General features: G+C 48.6%; 1 protein-coding gene across 1 annotated transcript in view; it reads right to left on the bottom strand.

Moving 5' to 3' along the window:
* The window catches only part of ADCY9 (adenylate cyclase 9), a 121877-nt gene extending 121286 nt beyond the window's left edge, over nt 1–591 (bottom strand). The window contains exon 1 of the mRNA XM_057529012.1: nt 11–591. The gene's annotated coding sequence lies outside the window, so the exon portion shown is untranslated. The remainder of the gene's footprint in view (nt 1–10) is intronic.
* Between the last annotated feature and the right edge of the window lie 16857 nt (nt 592–17448).

Raw genomic sequence — 17448 nt, 5'->3', positions numbered from 1 at the left:
GCGCACTCGCCTGCTCCGCCGCCGGCTCCGGAGGGAAAGTCCAGCCGAGCCCTCTCACGCCGCGGGCCGCTCTGGCAAACACAGCTCTCCCGGCGGCGGCCGCGGGCCCCTCATGCTGCGCACAGAGCGGCGCCTCGGCCGCTTCAAGGCCGACGGCCGGACCCCCGCCCCCGCCCCGCGCCCGGCGCCCTCGCGCTCGGCTGCTCCGCGGGCGGCGGGCGGGCTGCGAGGCCCGGCGCAAGTTTGCGGATCCTGCGGCGCTGCGGCCACCCCCGTTGGCGCGGCTCGTCTAGCGGGGCCTGACCCGGCCGCGCCGCCCCTCCCGGCCTCCGGGGCCAACCCCGCGCCCCGGAGCCGCGGGGCGCCGAGCGCAGGGCGCGGCGGGCGCGGGCCCCTCAGCCGGCGGCCCGTGCGCGGCGCTGCCGCAGAGCCCGCTCCCGGGACGCCCGCCCGCCCACGCCTGGGGCGGCCTCCCGAGCTAGAGATGCCGCCGCGGCCGCAGCCGCAGCCGAGCCCCGCGATGCTACTGCCTCATGTCGGAAGAGCCGCCGCCGCCGCCACCATCTCCAGCCCCCTCCCTCTCCCCCTCCCGCTGTCACTGACAGACTCGCGCCCGCGCCGCCCCTCGCCCCACCACAGCGCGCACGCGCGGCCCGCGCACGTCGCCGCCAGGCCCGGGTACGCGCACAGTGCGCGCGCCAGGACAGCAGGGCTGCGGGACGGGGGCGGGCCGCGCGCTGAGGCACCGCCCTCCGCCCGAGGCCGCGCTGCGTCCAGGCCGCGGGCTGCAAGCACTAGCGAGCGCGGGGGCGGTGCTGCGGGACTGCGGGGCTGGGGAGCTGCGGGCACGTTGAGAGACCACCGTTCCCCGCGGCTCGACACTCCTCAGACCCGCTCCGGGGAACCTAAGGGCATCTGCTAGTTAAGGAGCAACTGGGGTGTGACGTTTGGGACATGAAAATGTTTGCCCTCCTGCTCGGCACACCTTGTTTATAAATGGAAGTTTGCAACTATTGCATGTGCCTAAAGGGAGGGTCCCCTTTCTTCATAAGCAATGAGCAAGTGTCACCCGGGGCTCTAGGCCCTCCCTGAGCGCGTTTGGGGCGACCACCGCAGTGCAATCCAAGCCCCAGCCTCTGCTGGCCCAGCCTGGCGGGCCTCCAGGGCGCCGTGGTTGGCCCTAGAAAGCTGGTGACACTGAGAAGCAACTCCTCCAGCCCCAGGGAGAGTTTCCCTTCCCATCCTTGGGTCGTCTCCCCCTCCTCCTGAATAACTGTTTTTCCCTTTCCACAAATGAAGTTTTCAAAGGAGTCTACTACTCCCGCGGCAGTGTGACAGTGGCCTCTCGAGCATTGTCTGCAACGTGAAGTACAGTCCTCTGCTCCCCAGGGCACCAGTCCTGACCCTTCTCCTCCACACACTTCACAGTACCTCCTGCCAGTCATGGGGATCTGCGCCCTCCTTGCCTCGCCAGGTTTCACTGTTGAATTAGAAAATAAAGTATCAATAAAATGTGGCTTGTCTATATCATGGAATACTATTCAGCCATAAAAAGGAGTGGCATGCTGATTCATGTTGCAACCCAGGTGAACCTTGAAAACATGATGCTAAGTGAAAAAAGCCAGTCAGGAAAGACTGCATATTGTATGATTCCATATATATGAAATGTCCAGAATAGGCAAAGACATAGAGACAGAAAGCAAATTAGTGATTGCCAGGGAGTGGGGGTGATGGGAATGAGGAGGGAGTGCTAGTGGGTGAGGGGCTTCTTTGGCGGGTGATGGAAATGTTCCCCAACTAGATGGTGGTGGTCACACAACACTGTGAAAGTACTGAATGCCACTGAACTATACACTTTAAAATGGTTCAAATGGTAAATTTTATGTTGTGTATTTTACCACAATAAAGAAAAAAAACCAAAAAGTAACACAGTGTCTTTGCCATGGTTTTTCCGCAAAAAGTGCATAACCTCCATCTAATCATGAGAAAACATCAGATGAACCCAAATTGAGAAGTGTTTTTCCAAGTTATTTACCAGTACCCATCCAAAGTGTCAAGGTCATGAAAAACAAAAAAAAAGACTGAGAAACTGTCACGAGTCACAGAAAACTAAAGGATACAACAACTCTGGATCCTGATTTGGAACCTGGAACAGAAAAGGCCTTCTTGGGGAAACGAATAATTTCTGGAGTTTAGTTAATGGCGTTGAGTTGTGAGGTGTTAATTTCCTGGTTTGGATCATTGTACTATTGATATGATTAGGCACGATGTTAACATTAGAGGAAGCTTGGGTGTACGGTATAGGGGAACACTCTAGTACTTTTTGCAACTTTAAAATTGTTTCAAAATAAACGTCATAAAAAGTTAAAAATAAACCTTTATTGAGCTTCAACTATGTGCCAGGCTCTCTCACATATTCCATTTTTGCAGGTGAAGAAATTGAGGTTCAGAAGAGCAGAGTGCACGGCACAAGCCAGTCAGTGAGATAAGAATAGGAAACTTACATTGAGCGAATGTGCCAGAAACCACTGGACGCTTTCACTTGTGACCTTTTTGGTCCTTACCACAACCCTCTGAGGTAGATATCATTGTCCCTATTTTAGAGATGTGAAACTGGGGTTGGAGAGTGACATGTCCAAAGTCAGACAATGGGCTAGGGACAGAGTTCACATTCAAAACCTGATCAGACTCCCGCGGCCATGAAGCTCTGAGCGGCCCAGGCACCACCCTCTGTGAGCTTCCAGGTGGCCCTGCCTCCTCTGTCGACCAACCCAGCTGGACAGGCAGCCCTTGGAGACAGTGCTAACTGTGCACCTACCCCCCATTTAATGCTACCCCGAGCTCCCCATTCCTCATCTCCTTCAATAATCTGAAAGATTGCCTATCTGTGCTTTTCCTCCCCTCTGCAAATCATTTCAGTCCACCCACCGTCTCTGGTGACTTTGACATTATAAATCAATTAGTCATGTCAGATTTTTAGACACAGGGAATGATCATACCCACCTCCCTCCTTCTCTTTTGTATGTCTTCTGGAAGCAGTTAGGCAGCATTCCCTGCTGTTGAACGTCCTCAATCTCCAGGTTAGGGCGTGAGTCATTCCATAAACCCTTGGAATTGAGGACGATGTGCCTGGCACTGTGCGTTAGGTCCTGGGTGTACAATGATACACCATCTCTGCCTTTAAGGGGCTTGTAGTAGCTGGGAAAGATGCCAAGGGAAGGGGATGGGTTAAAAAAATGGAATCAAGATCCAAGTGAGGCCTATGTGTTGTAATTGGTTGAGGTAGCTCTTATGTCTCCTTTTTTTTTGGTTTATTTTTTATTGAGGTAACGAGATCTTGATTCAAACCAATCAACTGTATAAGATTTTATGAGGGCTTCCCTGGTGGTGCAGTGGTTAAGAATCCACCTGCCAATGCAGGGGACACGGGTTCGAGCCCTGTCCAGGAAGATCCCACATGCTGCGGAGCAGCTAAGCCCATGCGCCACAACTACTGAGCCTGCACTCTAGAGCCCATGCTTTGCAACAGGAGAAGCCACTGCAATGAGAAGTCTGCGCACTGCAACGAGGAGTAGCCCCTGCTCGCCGCAACTAGAGAAAAGACCGCGCGCAGCAACGAAGACCCCACGCAGCCAAAAATAAATTAAGTAATTAATTAATTTTAGAAAAGATTTTGAGAGAACCAGGGAAATCTGAACACTGTATTTGATGATTACTAATAAAATTTTGTTATAATGGTAAAAAGAAGATGAAGAAGGGGGAGGAGGGGGAGGGGGAGGGGGAGAAGAAAGAAAGAAAAAGACAATGAAATTAATTAAGCTTGGTGACAGATTGCACGTGAGGGAGAGTTTTACAAAGGAGGTAACTACATTCTCATTCTCCCCCAGACCTGGTGGGGAGTTGCTGGAGGGTCCTGGGTCCCTTCTTCTCCACCCCCAGCATAAAGGTGCCTGATACCCTGCACATACAGGGAAGATGCTTTCTCCAACCATCCAACCTGGGTTACCACTAGATCTGCCAAGGTCTTCTCTCCATCTGTGATATGTGTAGAACTTCCACCCGGACACAGCGTGAATCAGAATGCGTCCATACAAACTACAAAAGCTTTCGGAAAGCCTTGCTGGCCCCATCCTGTCATCCTCGCCCACCCTCACACGCATGATCACCTGATCAGTGAGGACCTCTGCTCTGAGCTATTAGAAGTCACTGGGGTGACAACCGTGACTGGGTCTGTATGGATGGAGCACCACATTATTTTTGGTTGTCAGGTGGGCAATTCTCTTGGAGAACCACCCGCTGGTAGAAGGGATTCCCCTCTCTTACCTGCTCATGTGTCCCAGGCTTTGATTACAAGCTTTGAGTCCTTTCTTCTTTCAGCTGATGAGGGTGAGTTTTTAAGAATCTACCCACATTTTTTTTCACCATTGACTTCCTCCATCCTGTTGGCTGGTGACAAGTCTTGGGCAGCTGCCTTTACGCTGGCAGAGAATCAGATGTCTGGGCAAAACAAAAGAAGATCGATTAGAGAAGATAACCAAAATCCCTTGCAGACTCCTCTATAATCCAGGAGTCTTCAATCTAGTCGTGTATATAGATTCTAAATTCTGCTGTGCCTGGTACATAGCCCAATAACACCTTATTGAATGAATGCATGTGGGAATTAAAAGAGATAAGACGTATGTGGGGGACTTTCCTGGTGGTCCAGTGGCTAAGACTCCACACTCCCAATGCAGGGGACCTGGGTTCAATCCCTGGTCGGGAAACTAGATCCCACATGCCACAACTAAGAGTTGGTATGCCGAAACTAAAAGATCCTGCATGGGGCAACTAAGATCCGGTGTAGCCAAATAAATAAATATTTTTTAAAAAAAGATTTATGTGAAATAGTTGAGCTCCCCATTACTTTTAATAAGCAGAATAAGTAACACTTTAATGTAATGCTTATGAGTTTATAGCTTTTTCTATCTACACTTATAATAGAGGCTCTGGCTTGAACCCAAAGCTAAAATATGTGATGGGCATATTTATGACACCATGGGGCCAGGGAGGACCAGTCCTGGGGGCAATCACATTTTGAAGTAAGGTTGGTTGACCCAGCAAGAGCTTGGCTGAGAGAGAGGATGGGGGATAAAGCATGGTGTCTGTCACTAGATTTGTCACCTGGCCCACCTCCTGCTGGACTGTTGCTCCCATCCCACCCTGTGGGTAATGGTGAGGAACTTTGGAGTAAGTGTGAGAAAAACTGCATAAGAGCTGTGTAGTGGATTGAAGAGTGTACCCCCAAAACTCGTGTCCACCTAGAACCTCAGAATGTGACCTTATTTGGAAATAGGGTTTTATCAGAGGTAATTAGTTAAGATGAGGTCATACTGGAATAGGGTGGGCCCTAAATCCAATGACCAGTGTCCTTATAAGAAGAGGCGAGGACACACACACAGGGAGAAGAGAGGCATGGGGAGACAGAGACAGTGATTGGAGAGATGCCTCTACAAGCCAAGGAAGGCCAAGCATGGCCGGGAGTCACCAGAAGCTGGAAGAGGCAAGAAGAATCCTCCCCTGGAGCCTCCAGAGGGAGCGCAGCCCTGACATCACCTTGATTTCTGACTTTTGACCTCCAGACTGGGAGAGAATAGATTTCAGTTGGTTGAAGCCACCAAGTTTACCGTCATTTGTTATAGCAGCCCCAGGAAACTCATACAGTTTCCTCCCAAACTCTGTAAGTCAGGGTACAATTAGCACCACCTCCAACAGTGTAGACACAAAAGGCAAAGGGCAGAAGGGGCTCTCACCCACTTCACAGCGGACCAGAGCAAAGCTTTAGTGAGAGCTGAGAGCTGCTGGAGACCCCCAAGGACAGACACCAAAGGAGGATGGAGATCAATGTTAACTAGGGCGGGTGAGAGAGGGGAGGAATCGGGTCACTTTTGTTTTAAAAATGCTCTAGAGGGACTTCCCTGGTGGCACAGTGATTAAGAATCCGCCTGCCAATGCAGGGGACACAGGTTCGAGCCCTGGTCCGGGAAGATCCCACATGCCGTAGAGCAACTAAGCCCATGCACCACAACTCCTTAGCCTGTGCTCTAAAGCCCATGCGGCACAACTACTGAGCCCACGCGCCTACAGCCCATGCTCCACACGAGAAACCATCGCAATGAGAAGCCCGCTCCCGCTCTCCGCAACTAGAGAAAGCCCGCATGCAGCAATGAAGACCCAACACAGCCAAAAATAAATACATAAAATAAATAAATTTATTTTTTTTTAAATGCTCTAGAGAGGCCTGAGGAAACTTGGGTTACACAGCATCATGCCCATTTTACAGACAAGGAGCTCAAGCCAAGAGAAATAAAGCACTTTGCCAACAGCTATAGAGTTGCCAAGCATCTTATGGCTTCCAGCATTGGTGCCATTCTGACTCTTGGTCCTCGGTATGAAACCTGTTTTCTCTCTGGAAGGTCTCTCTGTAGCTCTGAAACTTCCCCGGGGCTAGATCTTGGTGGTGGTCCACTGTGCTCATCCATTGTATTGGGCATTTGCTGGTCCCTCTCCATCTGGAGACTCACATTTGTCGTTTCTGGGAAAATTTCTGGAATTGTTTCTTTGAGGATTTCTCTCTTCTGTTTTCCCTGTGCTCTTTCTGAAACACTTATTACTTGGATGCCAGACCTCTTGAATGGTTCATCTCATTTTCTTGTCTCTATTTTCCATCTCTGTGACTTTCTTTTTTCTCTTTAATTTTTTTGCTCAACATTCTGAGAGATTTCCTCAACTTTACCTTTCCATCTTTTATTGAGATTTTACTTTCTATCCTTTTTTTCTCTTGAAAAACTTTGCACAATAATAATAATTCTGCTGTCATGTTTTACTGTCTGAGGATTTTTCTGTCTTCTGAACTTTTAAATCTCATCCTTTTCTCATGTCACCAGTGTAATAACTTCTCACCTCTCTGAAGATGCTGAAGATAGATTTTTTAAAATGTCCTTTTGCATCATCTCCCATTTTTCTGGTTGTTTTGGCCTTTTTCAAGTTAGAGGCTCTTCTTACCTGTCTGGTCAGCCCTAGCTGTCCATTCACAGTCCAGAGGAGTCACTAAAAATCCAGGGTTTGTCAACCACAGGCTCCCCTTTACACAGTGGTTCTCAGACCCGGCCACACGCTGTAATCCCTCGGGAGGCTTGTGGACACTAATGACATGACCCCATCCTCAGAAATTCTGAGGTAACCGTTTGGGGATGGGGAGGAGTACAGGGGGGCATTTCAAACCTCCCCAGGGGATTCTTATGATCATGTATTGCTACAGAAGGTTCTGGCCAGGTCGTTTTGTAGGGGACTCCCTTCTAGGTATTTCCACATGTTTTTCCTTAATCAGGTTTTCTAGAAAAGGCTCTTCCAGCCTGGGTGCCCCTCAGCTGAGAAGGGAAGAGGCTGGAAATCTCAACATTCAGCATCAAACCTTCACTTAGCAAACCATTATTAGGGATAGTAGTTTCCACCCTGTTGGAGTGCCACTGACTTTCACCCTGGAGCCCTCCGGTGGCAGTCACTCGCGTGATGAATCTGCCTCCATCCGTTCCCACCGTGGTAGAACCCTGTAAACTTGTTATGATGATACGTGTATATTTAGGCACATGATGGTATCAAACTATCATTAACACTACTCAGAAAGTGTGCGAGCCAGATAACGTGATTGCACGGCCAATAAGTAATAATTTTTTTTCAAACATAGAAAACCTCCAGGAGAAAGTCTCCAGCACCACCCACACTGAGAAGCTCTAAGCTGTTGCACCCAGCCTGCACACAACCAGCAGAGTATTTTCTGGATCTCCCTGCTGTTCCCATTTATTCTTCATGTTCTGATGCTCCATGACAAGGTCCTTACACAAGCTGTGATGAGAACTCGCCACTCCAGTGATATGATGGGACTATCTGAGTGACCCAAGCTCTCTCATGTGCAGGGAGCAGCAGAGCCTTATGGAAGACTCCGAGATATTTGCAAAGTGTGCTCCTGACTAACTGCCAACTCTTTACACACTCAAGGTAGCCTTTGGTGCTAGAGTCTTATTGCTCTTGACGGCCATATATTTACACTTTTCTGGGAATAGTGTCATAATTTGAGGCCACACCCACACACTCTCTTAGACATAATCATGGGGAAGGAGGAGCCCCATGGAAGGAGCCAGTAGGTCTAGATGCCCTCTTTTCTGTCCAGACCCTCCCACTCTTAGTCATGGTTAGTTATAGGTCTTCTTAGCAGTTTGTAGCATTACAGGCTGAATTCTGTCCCCTCAAGATTCATATGTTGAGATCCTAATCCCCAGTACCTTAGAATATGACTGAATTTGGCGATAAGTTCTTTAAAGGGGTGATTACATTAAAATGGGGTCATTAGGGTGGGCCATGATCCAGTGTGACTGGTGTCCTTAGAAGAAGAGGAAATTTGTACATTCTTTTTTTTTTTTAATTCTTTTCCATTTTGGTTTATCATAGGATATTGAATACAGTTTCTCAGTGCTATACAGTAGGACCTTGTTGTTGATCTATCCTATATATAATAGTTTGCATCTGCTAACCCTAACCTCCCACTCCATCCCTCCCTACCCCCCTCCCCCTTGGCAACCACTAGTCTCTTCTCTATGTCCGTGATTCTGTTTTTGTTTCATAGATAGGTTCATTTGTGTCATATCTTAGATTCCACATATAAGTGATATCATATGGTATTTGTCTTTCTAAGAAGAGGAAATTTGGACACTTACACGTACAGAGGAAGATGATGTGAAGAAACACAAGGAGAAGACAGACATCTACAAGCCAAGGAGAGTGGCCTCAGAAGAAACCAATCCCACCAACATCTTGATCTCGGATTTCTAGCTCCCAGAACTTTGAGAAAATAAATTTCTGTTGTTTAAGCAGCCTAGTCTGTAGTACTTTGTTATGGCAGCCCTAGCAAACTAATACAGATGGTAAATTTTTATGTGTATTTTACAACAATAATAATAATTATTATTATATCATAAGCTTATAAATATGCAAGTGGAAAAAAACACCAAACCTATTTAAAACTTTCCACTTCCTCTGCCTGGTCATTTTTCTGGCTCTTTCACCCCACCCTGCACAAGTGCCCCTTTTGCACCTCTCCAGCCAAGGATACCAAGGGACAGGAATGCGCAGTTCCTGAGATGAGATTCATCACGGGAATGGCACCAAGGAAAGCTGGGAACTTTTATCCGCTTCCCCAGGACTAAGAAGTGGATCCTCTCTGTGTTCCCCTAGCAATTGGGGCTGCTTCTGTTGTTTACCATTACGCAATTTAAAATTAAGTGTGTGGCTCACTCTTCGAAGGCTCTCAACATCTGGAAAGCAGAGATCGGTGCAGGAGGGCTGGTACTGGGGCAGCTGGGTTGCCGAGCCTGGGGGCTTCTGTCCAGACTGTCCCCCTCTCCTACACCTGCTGCTGGAAGCCAGTCGGTGATCACAAGAGGATGGAGGGGAGCAGGAACCGAGCTGCAAAATTCAGCGCCACTGAACAGGACCGTGCGTCTGCAGCTTGAGCCTGCTTGTTTGAAAGCCAAGTTTCTTTAAGCACATTTTAAATCCTGGAAACATTAAAAGCTTGGAAACCACCTTTTCCTCCCTTCTTGAGTTACACGAGCCACGTTCAAAGACATAGGGTATAGATGCATCAGGACACAGATAAACACGATGTAAATCATAGTGCAAGCATCTTGGGTTTATGAAATACTGTATGGTTTGCAAGAGATTTGTGCCTATACTCCTTCCTTTGATTCTCATGGTAGTGCTGGGCGGCAGGGGGACAGGACACATTGGCCCCTGGCACAGAGGCAGGTACCGAGACAGGGGGCAGGTCCTGAAGGTCCAGAGCGTTTCCAGTGCAGAAGGGGGTCTAGATTCCCAGGCCCACCATTCTCTCGGCTCCACCCTGATAGTAATAAGTACTATTAACTATTGCTTGCTCTGTGTCTGGCATTTTCCATTTATTACCTCATTCAATCCTTACCCACCCTTTGGGGAAAAAATGTTTAGCCAACAAACACTCCAGGAAGGATCTGAACTCAGGTGAGTCCCCAAATGCCACCTTCTAAATCAGCGGCATTCAGTTTACTCCAGTTCCATCCTGTCCCAATCTGCTCGTCTGTGTTTGGTCCCAGGTACATACCGGGTACTGTGCGGCCGGGCAGCAGGCTGGCGGGGATCAAGCTCCCAGGCCAGGCCAGGGCTGGTCTTGCTTCCCTGACCCACACCCATGACTGGGTGAGGTACTGGTGTCCTGGGGCTGCTGTAACAAATTACCACAAATTTGGTGGCTTAAGACAATAGAAATTTAATTCTCTCACAGCTGTGGAGGCAAGAAGTCCAAGATCAAGGTGTCAGCAGGGCTGTGCTCCCTCCAGAAGCTCTGGAGGAGGACCCTTCCTTGTCTCTCCCAGCTTCTGGGGCCTCCCGGCACTCCTTGGGGTGGGGGCTGCGTGGCTCCAGTCTCTGCCTCCATCCTCAAGTGGCCCCTCTGTCTCGGGATCTCCAATCTCCCTCTGTCTCACTCTTATAAGGACAACTGTCATTGAATTTAAGGCCCACCCAGACAACCCAAGAGGATCTCATGATTTCAAGTTAATGACATCTACAAAGACCCCTTTTCCAAATAAGGTCACATTCACAGGGACCAGGGGTCTGGAGCTGGGGGGGACACTATTCAACCCACTACAGGAAGGAGGCAGGTTGGCCTGCAGTGTCACCCTGTTCTTGCAGTGGTAGCTGCTCCGGCCACAACCCTAGGATGGGCCAGGCCTCCGGCAGGCAGGTAACAGGACCAAGGCCGGGCGGTCCGTCATCCAAGAATCGGGGAACAGGGCTGGCATGCTGGTGCCCAGGGCAATGGGCGAACACAGCGCAGGGCTGGGCAGGAGAGAGATCGCTGGTTCCTGAGATTCAGGGAGGTTGGGGACAGAATGCTAATTCCAAAGGCCCAGGGCAGCGTTGCCAGGACAGCGTAAAACCTCATTCCTGGGGCTTCCCTGGTGGCGCAGTGGTTGAGAATCTGCCTGCTAATGCAGGAGACACGGGTTCGAGCCCTGGTCTGGGAAGATCCCACATGCCACGGAGCAGCTGGGCCCGTGAGCCACAGCTGCTGAGCCTGCGCGTCTGGAGCCTGTGCCCCGCAACGGGAGGGGCCGCGATAGTGAAAGGCCCGCGCACCGCGATGAAGAGCGGTCCCCGCACCGCGATGAAGAGTGGCCCCCACTTGCCGCAACTAGAGAAAGCCCTCGCACGAACCGAAGACCCAGCACAGCCAAAAATAAATAAATAAATTAATTAAAAAAAAAAAAAAAAAAAAAAAAAAAAAAAAAACCTCATTCCTGGGCTGCTCAAGTATCCCGAGAAGGCGGAAGTCGTGTTCTCCCTGTGGCCAGGCCACAGGGCCCTGCGAGGGAGAGGGGGCCAACCTCGCTTGACTAAGCAGCCCAGAGCTGATCTTCCTCCTGACGCCTTATCAGCTGAGCCTGCGGTCACAGTGCCATTTGCAGGACTGTGGCCCCACCAGTGCCCAGACAGGGATGGTGACCATGCAGGAGTGCCCCGGCCACCAGGACAGGGACACAGCAGAGAGCTGGCAGGTCTCCGTCCTCCCTGGCTCAAGGTGGAGTCACAGATGCCTGGCCACAGGCAATTCTGGACTTCGGTTATATTCAACAAACCTGCTACCTGCTCCCAACAAGCAGGGAAGGGGGAGAAGGCATTGGCAGAGGAGGGGATAAGCCTCGAGGACCTGCAAGTCTCGGTAGGGCTCAGGGAAGGGGGCAGAGTCTCTTGGGGATTCTGGAAGAGGCAGCAGGACTGTGTGAAGCCAAAGTGGTGGGCTCTGCAGTGGGACTGCCCGACTTCAAACCACAGCTCACTGTGCAACCTTGGGCTAGTTACTCAACCTCTCTCAACATAAGAGCTCTGCTTTATGAGACTCAAAATAGAACCTACTTCATACAGTTATTATGAGAATTAAATCAAACAAGCCAAAGAAAGCACTTCACACAATACCTGGTATGTCAGCCAGTTCACAACAGCAACATCGGAGGTGAGTCTTGCAGGAGGGTGTGAAGGTTAACTTCATGTGTCAACCTGACAAGGCCATGTCGCCCAGCTGTGTGGTCAAACATCAGTCTGAATGTTGCTGTGCGTGTGTTTTTCAGACGTGCTTAACATTTAAATCCACAGCCTCTGGCTCAAGCAGACCATCTTCCCTAATGTGGGTGGGCCTCACCCAATCAGTTGAAGGCCTTAAGAGAAAAGACTGAGGTCCCCCGAGGGGGAAGGAGTTCTGTGTTCAGACTAGACAGCAACTTGGACTCGTGGACTCGCCTGACTCTCCAGCTGCCGCCTCCCCCGTGGATTTCTGACTTTCCGGTCCCCACAACCTCCCTCTGTAAACACATATCCCCTTGGCTGTTTCTCGGGAGACCCTGACCGACACACCAACACTGAGTCTTCCAACCCATGTTCACGGCTGGGGGGCTGGTGGGGGGCTCCCCGTGAGGGAGGAGGCAGCGCTCGGTCACGGGAGAGAAAAGGACGTCCAAGCCAAGGAGGCGCCTGCCCCACTAGGGGCTTCAAGGGACGAGAGGCGGACTTCACCACCTCACAGTGGAGCCCGAGGCTCAGGGCTGAAGGGACTTGTTCAACGCCACCAACTCAGAACGGAGCTGCTGGGCCTGAACCCGGATCTGCCCGACTCACAAACCCGGGGCTTCTCCCATCAATCAAGTGAATGCCATCCTTGGGGGAGGAGAGGAATTAGCAGGGCAGGGAAGAGGGTGGAGGGCTGTGACAGGGGGCGGGGGGTGCAGGACAGAGAGAGGGTCAGAGAAAGCACAGGAACCCAAGCCAGGCAGACGGGGAGGGTGAGCCCAGCACTGCTTAAAGGGTTGACTGCATTTGATTTAAACATGCCCTGTTTGGGCTCAATATCAATTCTTCTCTGGGTCTCCAGCCTGCCACCTGTCCTGCAGACTTCAGATCTGCCAGCCTCGCAATAGTGTGGGCCAATTCCTTAAAATAAATCTCCCTGTGGATGGGTGGATGGGTGGATGGATAAATAAATAGATGGATTGATGGATGGATAGATCTAGATATACAGATACCTCTAGATAGATCTAGATCCATCCATTTATATTATCTATCTATCTATTAATCCATCTACTATGCACACACCTGTTGGTTCTGTTTCTCTGGGGAACTCCAACAGCGGGGTCAGTAGAACCAGTGTCCAGGAGCCGCAAGGACAAATGTCCCAGAGAGAGGTCTGAGCAGGTGGGCTGTTCCAGGGAGGTTGAGCAGGCCAGATGGGCGCAGGGCAGAGGGGACGTGAGGCAATTAAGCAGGACAGGCAGGGTGGGGCCATGTCAAGAGGAGGCGTGTGTGTGCCGGAGCTGCCCTGGCAGAGGCGGCCCTGCACAGAGCACATCGGCAGGACGCCCCCACCCACTTCTGTCTGCTTTCACGGATAGAACCAGGGCGCTGCAGAAACATGCTTGCGAAGAGAAAGGAGCCTACCTCTCATCCACCAATGATGTCATGCACAGATGCAGACACATCCCTGCCTGAGGGCACCATGGCTCAAAGTCAGGAGGAGGCAGAAACGCTTGGGAGGTGGCTTTGCAAGGCTTTCTTTGGAATCTGGGTGCAGCGCCCTACACAGGGATCTGGAATGTGCCCGCAGCGAAGGGACTTCCTGCACATTTTTGAGGTTCAGGGGATTCTGAAGGTAGGGGCTGGCATGAGAGAACAGCCTCCTGGGACAGAGGCTCCAAAAGGCAGGCAGTGGGAGCTGGTTTCACGGGAGCCCTGCTCACAGCCTGGGGCCAGAAACATCATCCCCACCAGACACGCTAAAAGCCGACCTTGGTTACACAGGGCAGCTGAACAGACCTCACGGCCAGTTCATGAGAGAAAATGGCCCGGTGGCAAAGTGGAGTCATTCAGTTCCAGAGGCTTCTCTCTTCTTTATTAACAGGCTTCCCACTGGGAATGGATGCTGTGCTTGCCCTTCCTAATGGCTGACTGCTATTATATCATACATTTGCACCCATTCTTTCTTCCAACTGTATAAATGCCAAGATAGGACAAGGACAGAGCAGAAGTCACAAAGCTCGAGTGTTTAGAACATCAGGGCCAGCGTTCCATTTCTACATGGAGGCCTAGCTATACTGCAAAAAATCCTCATGTTCCAAAACACCTAAAAAGAAATCTATATTTTTTTATTCCGGTAACAGAAACATAAAATTTTCCATTTTAACCACTTTTAAGTGTACCATTCGGTGACATTAAGCACATTCATATTATTGTGCAACCATCACCTCCATCTGTCTCCAGAACTTGCTCATCTTCCCAGACTGAAACTCTGTCCCCATTAAACACTAAGTCTCAATTTCCTCCCTGTTCCCAGGCCTTGGTAACCTCTATTCTACTTTCTGTCTCAATGAGTGTGACTATTCTAGGCACCTCATCTAAGAAAAATCATACAATATTTTTCCCTTTGTGTCTGACTTATTTTACTTAGTATAATGTCTTCAAGGTATATCCATGTTGTAGTGTGTGTCAGAATTTCATTCCTGGGGACTTCCCTGGTGGTCCAGTGGGTAAGACTCCGCGCTCCCAATGCAGGGGGCCCAGGGTTCAATCCCTGGTCGGGGAACTAGATCCCCCATGTGTGCCGCAACTAAGAGCAGATGCAGCAAAAATAAATTAAAAGAATTTCATTCCTTTTTAGGGCTGAATAACATTCCATTGTATGCATGTAGCACATTAATTCAATGTACATTTGGACTGTTTTCACCTTTTCACTACCTTGAATAATGCTGCTATGAACGCTGGTGTACAAGTATCTATTTCAAGTCTGCTTTTTCTTGACTTAGTGATTTTTTTTCTGAGTGTGAAAATTATTGATATTAAGTTTTTCATTATTATTTATCTTATTATCTTTATAATCTCTGTTGCATTTATGGTTACGTCCCCTTTCTAAATCTTTATACTATGTAATTGAGACTTCTTTTTTTCTGGATCATCTTGTCAGAGATTTACCAACTGCATTACTCTTTCAAATAGCTAATCATATTAATTAGAACTGGGTTTGGCTCTGGGTTACAGAAAACCTCCAAAGAGCAGTGACTTAACATGTTCTCACTGTGAAATGTCCAGGGCTGGTCTGGCCGTCTACAGTATCAGAGAACCAGGCTCCCCCAATCTGTTGCTCTTTCATTTCCAAGGAAGGAAAAGTCGCTGCCCAATATCCAAAGGTCACCCTTTTGTACAAGACAGTTTCTGGAGCTCCAGGCAGGAAGAAGGAGAAGGGAGGGAAGAAAGGCATGCCTTCTTTCTTCCATCTCCTGAGAACTGCACACACCACCTCTGCTCACATTTCATTGGCCAGAACACAGTTATATGGCCAATCAACTTGCAAAAAAGTCAAAGAAACATTTTGTTGTTTTCTCCTCTCCATATTTTGCTTTCAACAGTCAATTATCTTTCAAAGAAATTTTTTAAATGAGAAAAACTCGTCTATTTCCCCCCTCCAGTGGTCTGTGTTCCTATGTATACATCTAAGTTTCTATCTGCTTTCATTTCTTTCTGCCTGAAGAATATTCTCTAATATTTCTTACAGTGCCTATCTGCAGGGAACAGATTCTCTCACCTTTTGTGTATTTGAAAATGTTTTCTCAAAGACTATTTTCACTAGATATAGATTTCTAGATTGATAAGGTTTTTTTCTTTTAGTGCTTTAAAGATGTTGTTCCAGTGTCTTCTGATTTGCACTGTTTCTGACAAGAAATCTGCAGTAAAATTCTAACCTTTTTTTTTTTTTTGGCCATGCTGTGCAGCTTGTGGGATCTTAGTTCCCAACCAGGGATCGAACCCAGGTCCTTGGCGGTAAAAGCATGGAGTCCTAACCACTGGACCACCAGGGAATTCCCTTTGTTCTTCTATTTTTTTTTTTTTTTAAAGTTTTACTTGATTTTATTTATTTATTTATTTATTTATTTATTTATTTTTGGCTGTGTTGGGTCTTCGGTTCGTGCGAGGGCTTTCTCCAGTTGCGGCAAGCGGGGGCCACTCTTCATCGCGGTGCGGGGACCGCTCTTCATCGCGGTGCGCAGGCCTTTCTCTATCGCGGCCCCTCCCGTCGCGGGGCACAGGCTCCAGACGCGCAGGCTCACCAATTGTGGCTCACGGGCCCAGCTGCTCCGTGGCATGTGGGATCTTCCCAGACCAGGGCTCGAACCCGTGTCCCCTGCATTAGCAGGCAGATTCTCAACCACTGCGCCACCAGGGAAGCCCTGTTCTTCTATTTTTAATGTATCTTTTTTTCTCTCAAATTTTAAAAGCTTTTTCTCATTATCACTGTTTTCAGCAATTTGATTATGATGTGTCTTGGTTTGGTTTCATTTTTATTCTTCTTGGGATTCTTTGAGTGTCTTGGATCTGTGGATTTATAGTTTTCATCACATATGAAAAACTTTGGCCATTATCTCTTCAAATACATTTCTTTCCTGACCTTCCTTTTTCTGGGACTTTAATTACATACAAGCACACATACACATATTGCTTCATATTGTCCCACAGGTCAGAGAGGATCTGGTGGAGTTTTTTTCCTTTTTCTTTCTGTGCTTTACTGTGGATTGTATCCATTACTATGTTAACAAGTTCACTGATCTGTTCTTCTATCCACCTCTGCTATTAATCCCATCTGGTGAAATTTATGTTTCACATACTGAATTTTTCAGCTCTATAAGATCTATTTAGTTACATTTTTATATCTTACACTTCTCTCGTAATTTCCTTTAAGTCCTTGAGCATATTTACAGTAGGTGCTTTAAAGGTCTTGTCTTTTAAGCATATCATCTCTCTCATTTCTGTTTCTATTGACTGATTTTGCTCTAGATTACGGGTCACATTTTACACACACCCCTCCCGCCCCATTCTCATGTCCATGTCCATGTCATCAGATGCTGGACATTGTAAATTCTACATCACTGAGTGTTAGGTTTTGTTCTAATAGGTAGTTGGGTTACTTGCAGATTAAGTTAGTTCTCTCAAGGTATGTTTTTAAGCTTTGTTTGGACAAGTCTTTAATATCCTTTACTCTAGAAATAGATTAGCCCAATTAGACCCTTCTAGAATCTCTACGAATGTCCTGTGTATTCAGTGAGGACTCTCCACCCTAGCTGGTTGAAACTCGAATATTTTCCAGGCCTATGGGAACTCCAGGAGTTGTTGACTTTACAGTTCTCCAGTTGTCCTTTGACCAGCCTCATGTAGTTTTACCCTATGTATATGTAGAGATTACAGGATTGTTGCAATTTTTAAATAGGGTGATCAGGGTAGGTCTCACTGAGAAAGGAATGTTTGGGCAAAGATTTGAAGGATGTGAGGGAGTGAATCATGTGG

Source organism: Balaenoptera acutorostrata, chromosome 15, assembly GCF_949987535.1.
Source record: "Balaenoptera acutorostrata chromosome 15, mBalAcu1.1, whole genome shotgun sequence".
Lineage (NCBI taxonomy): Eukaryota > Metazoa > Chordata > Mammalia > Artiodactyla > Balaenopteridae > Balaenoptera > Balaenoptera acutorostrata.
This window is presented reverse-complemented; position numbering and strand designations above follow the sequence as displayed.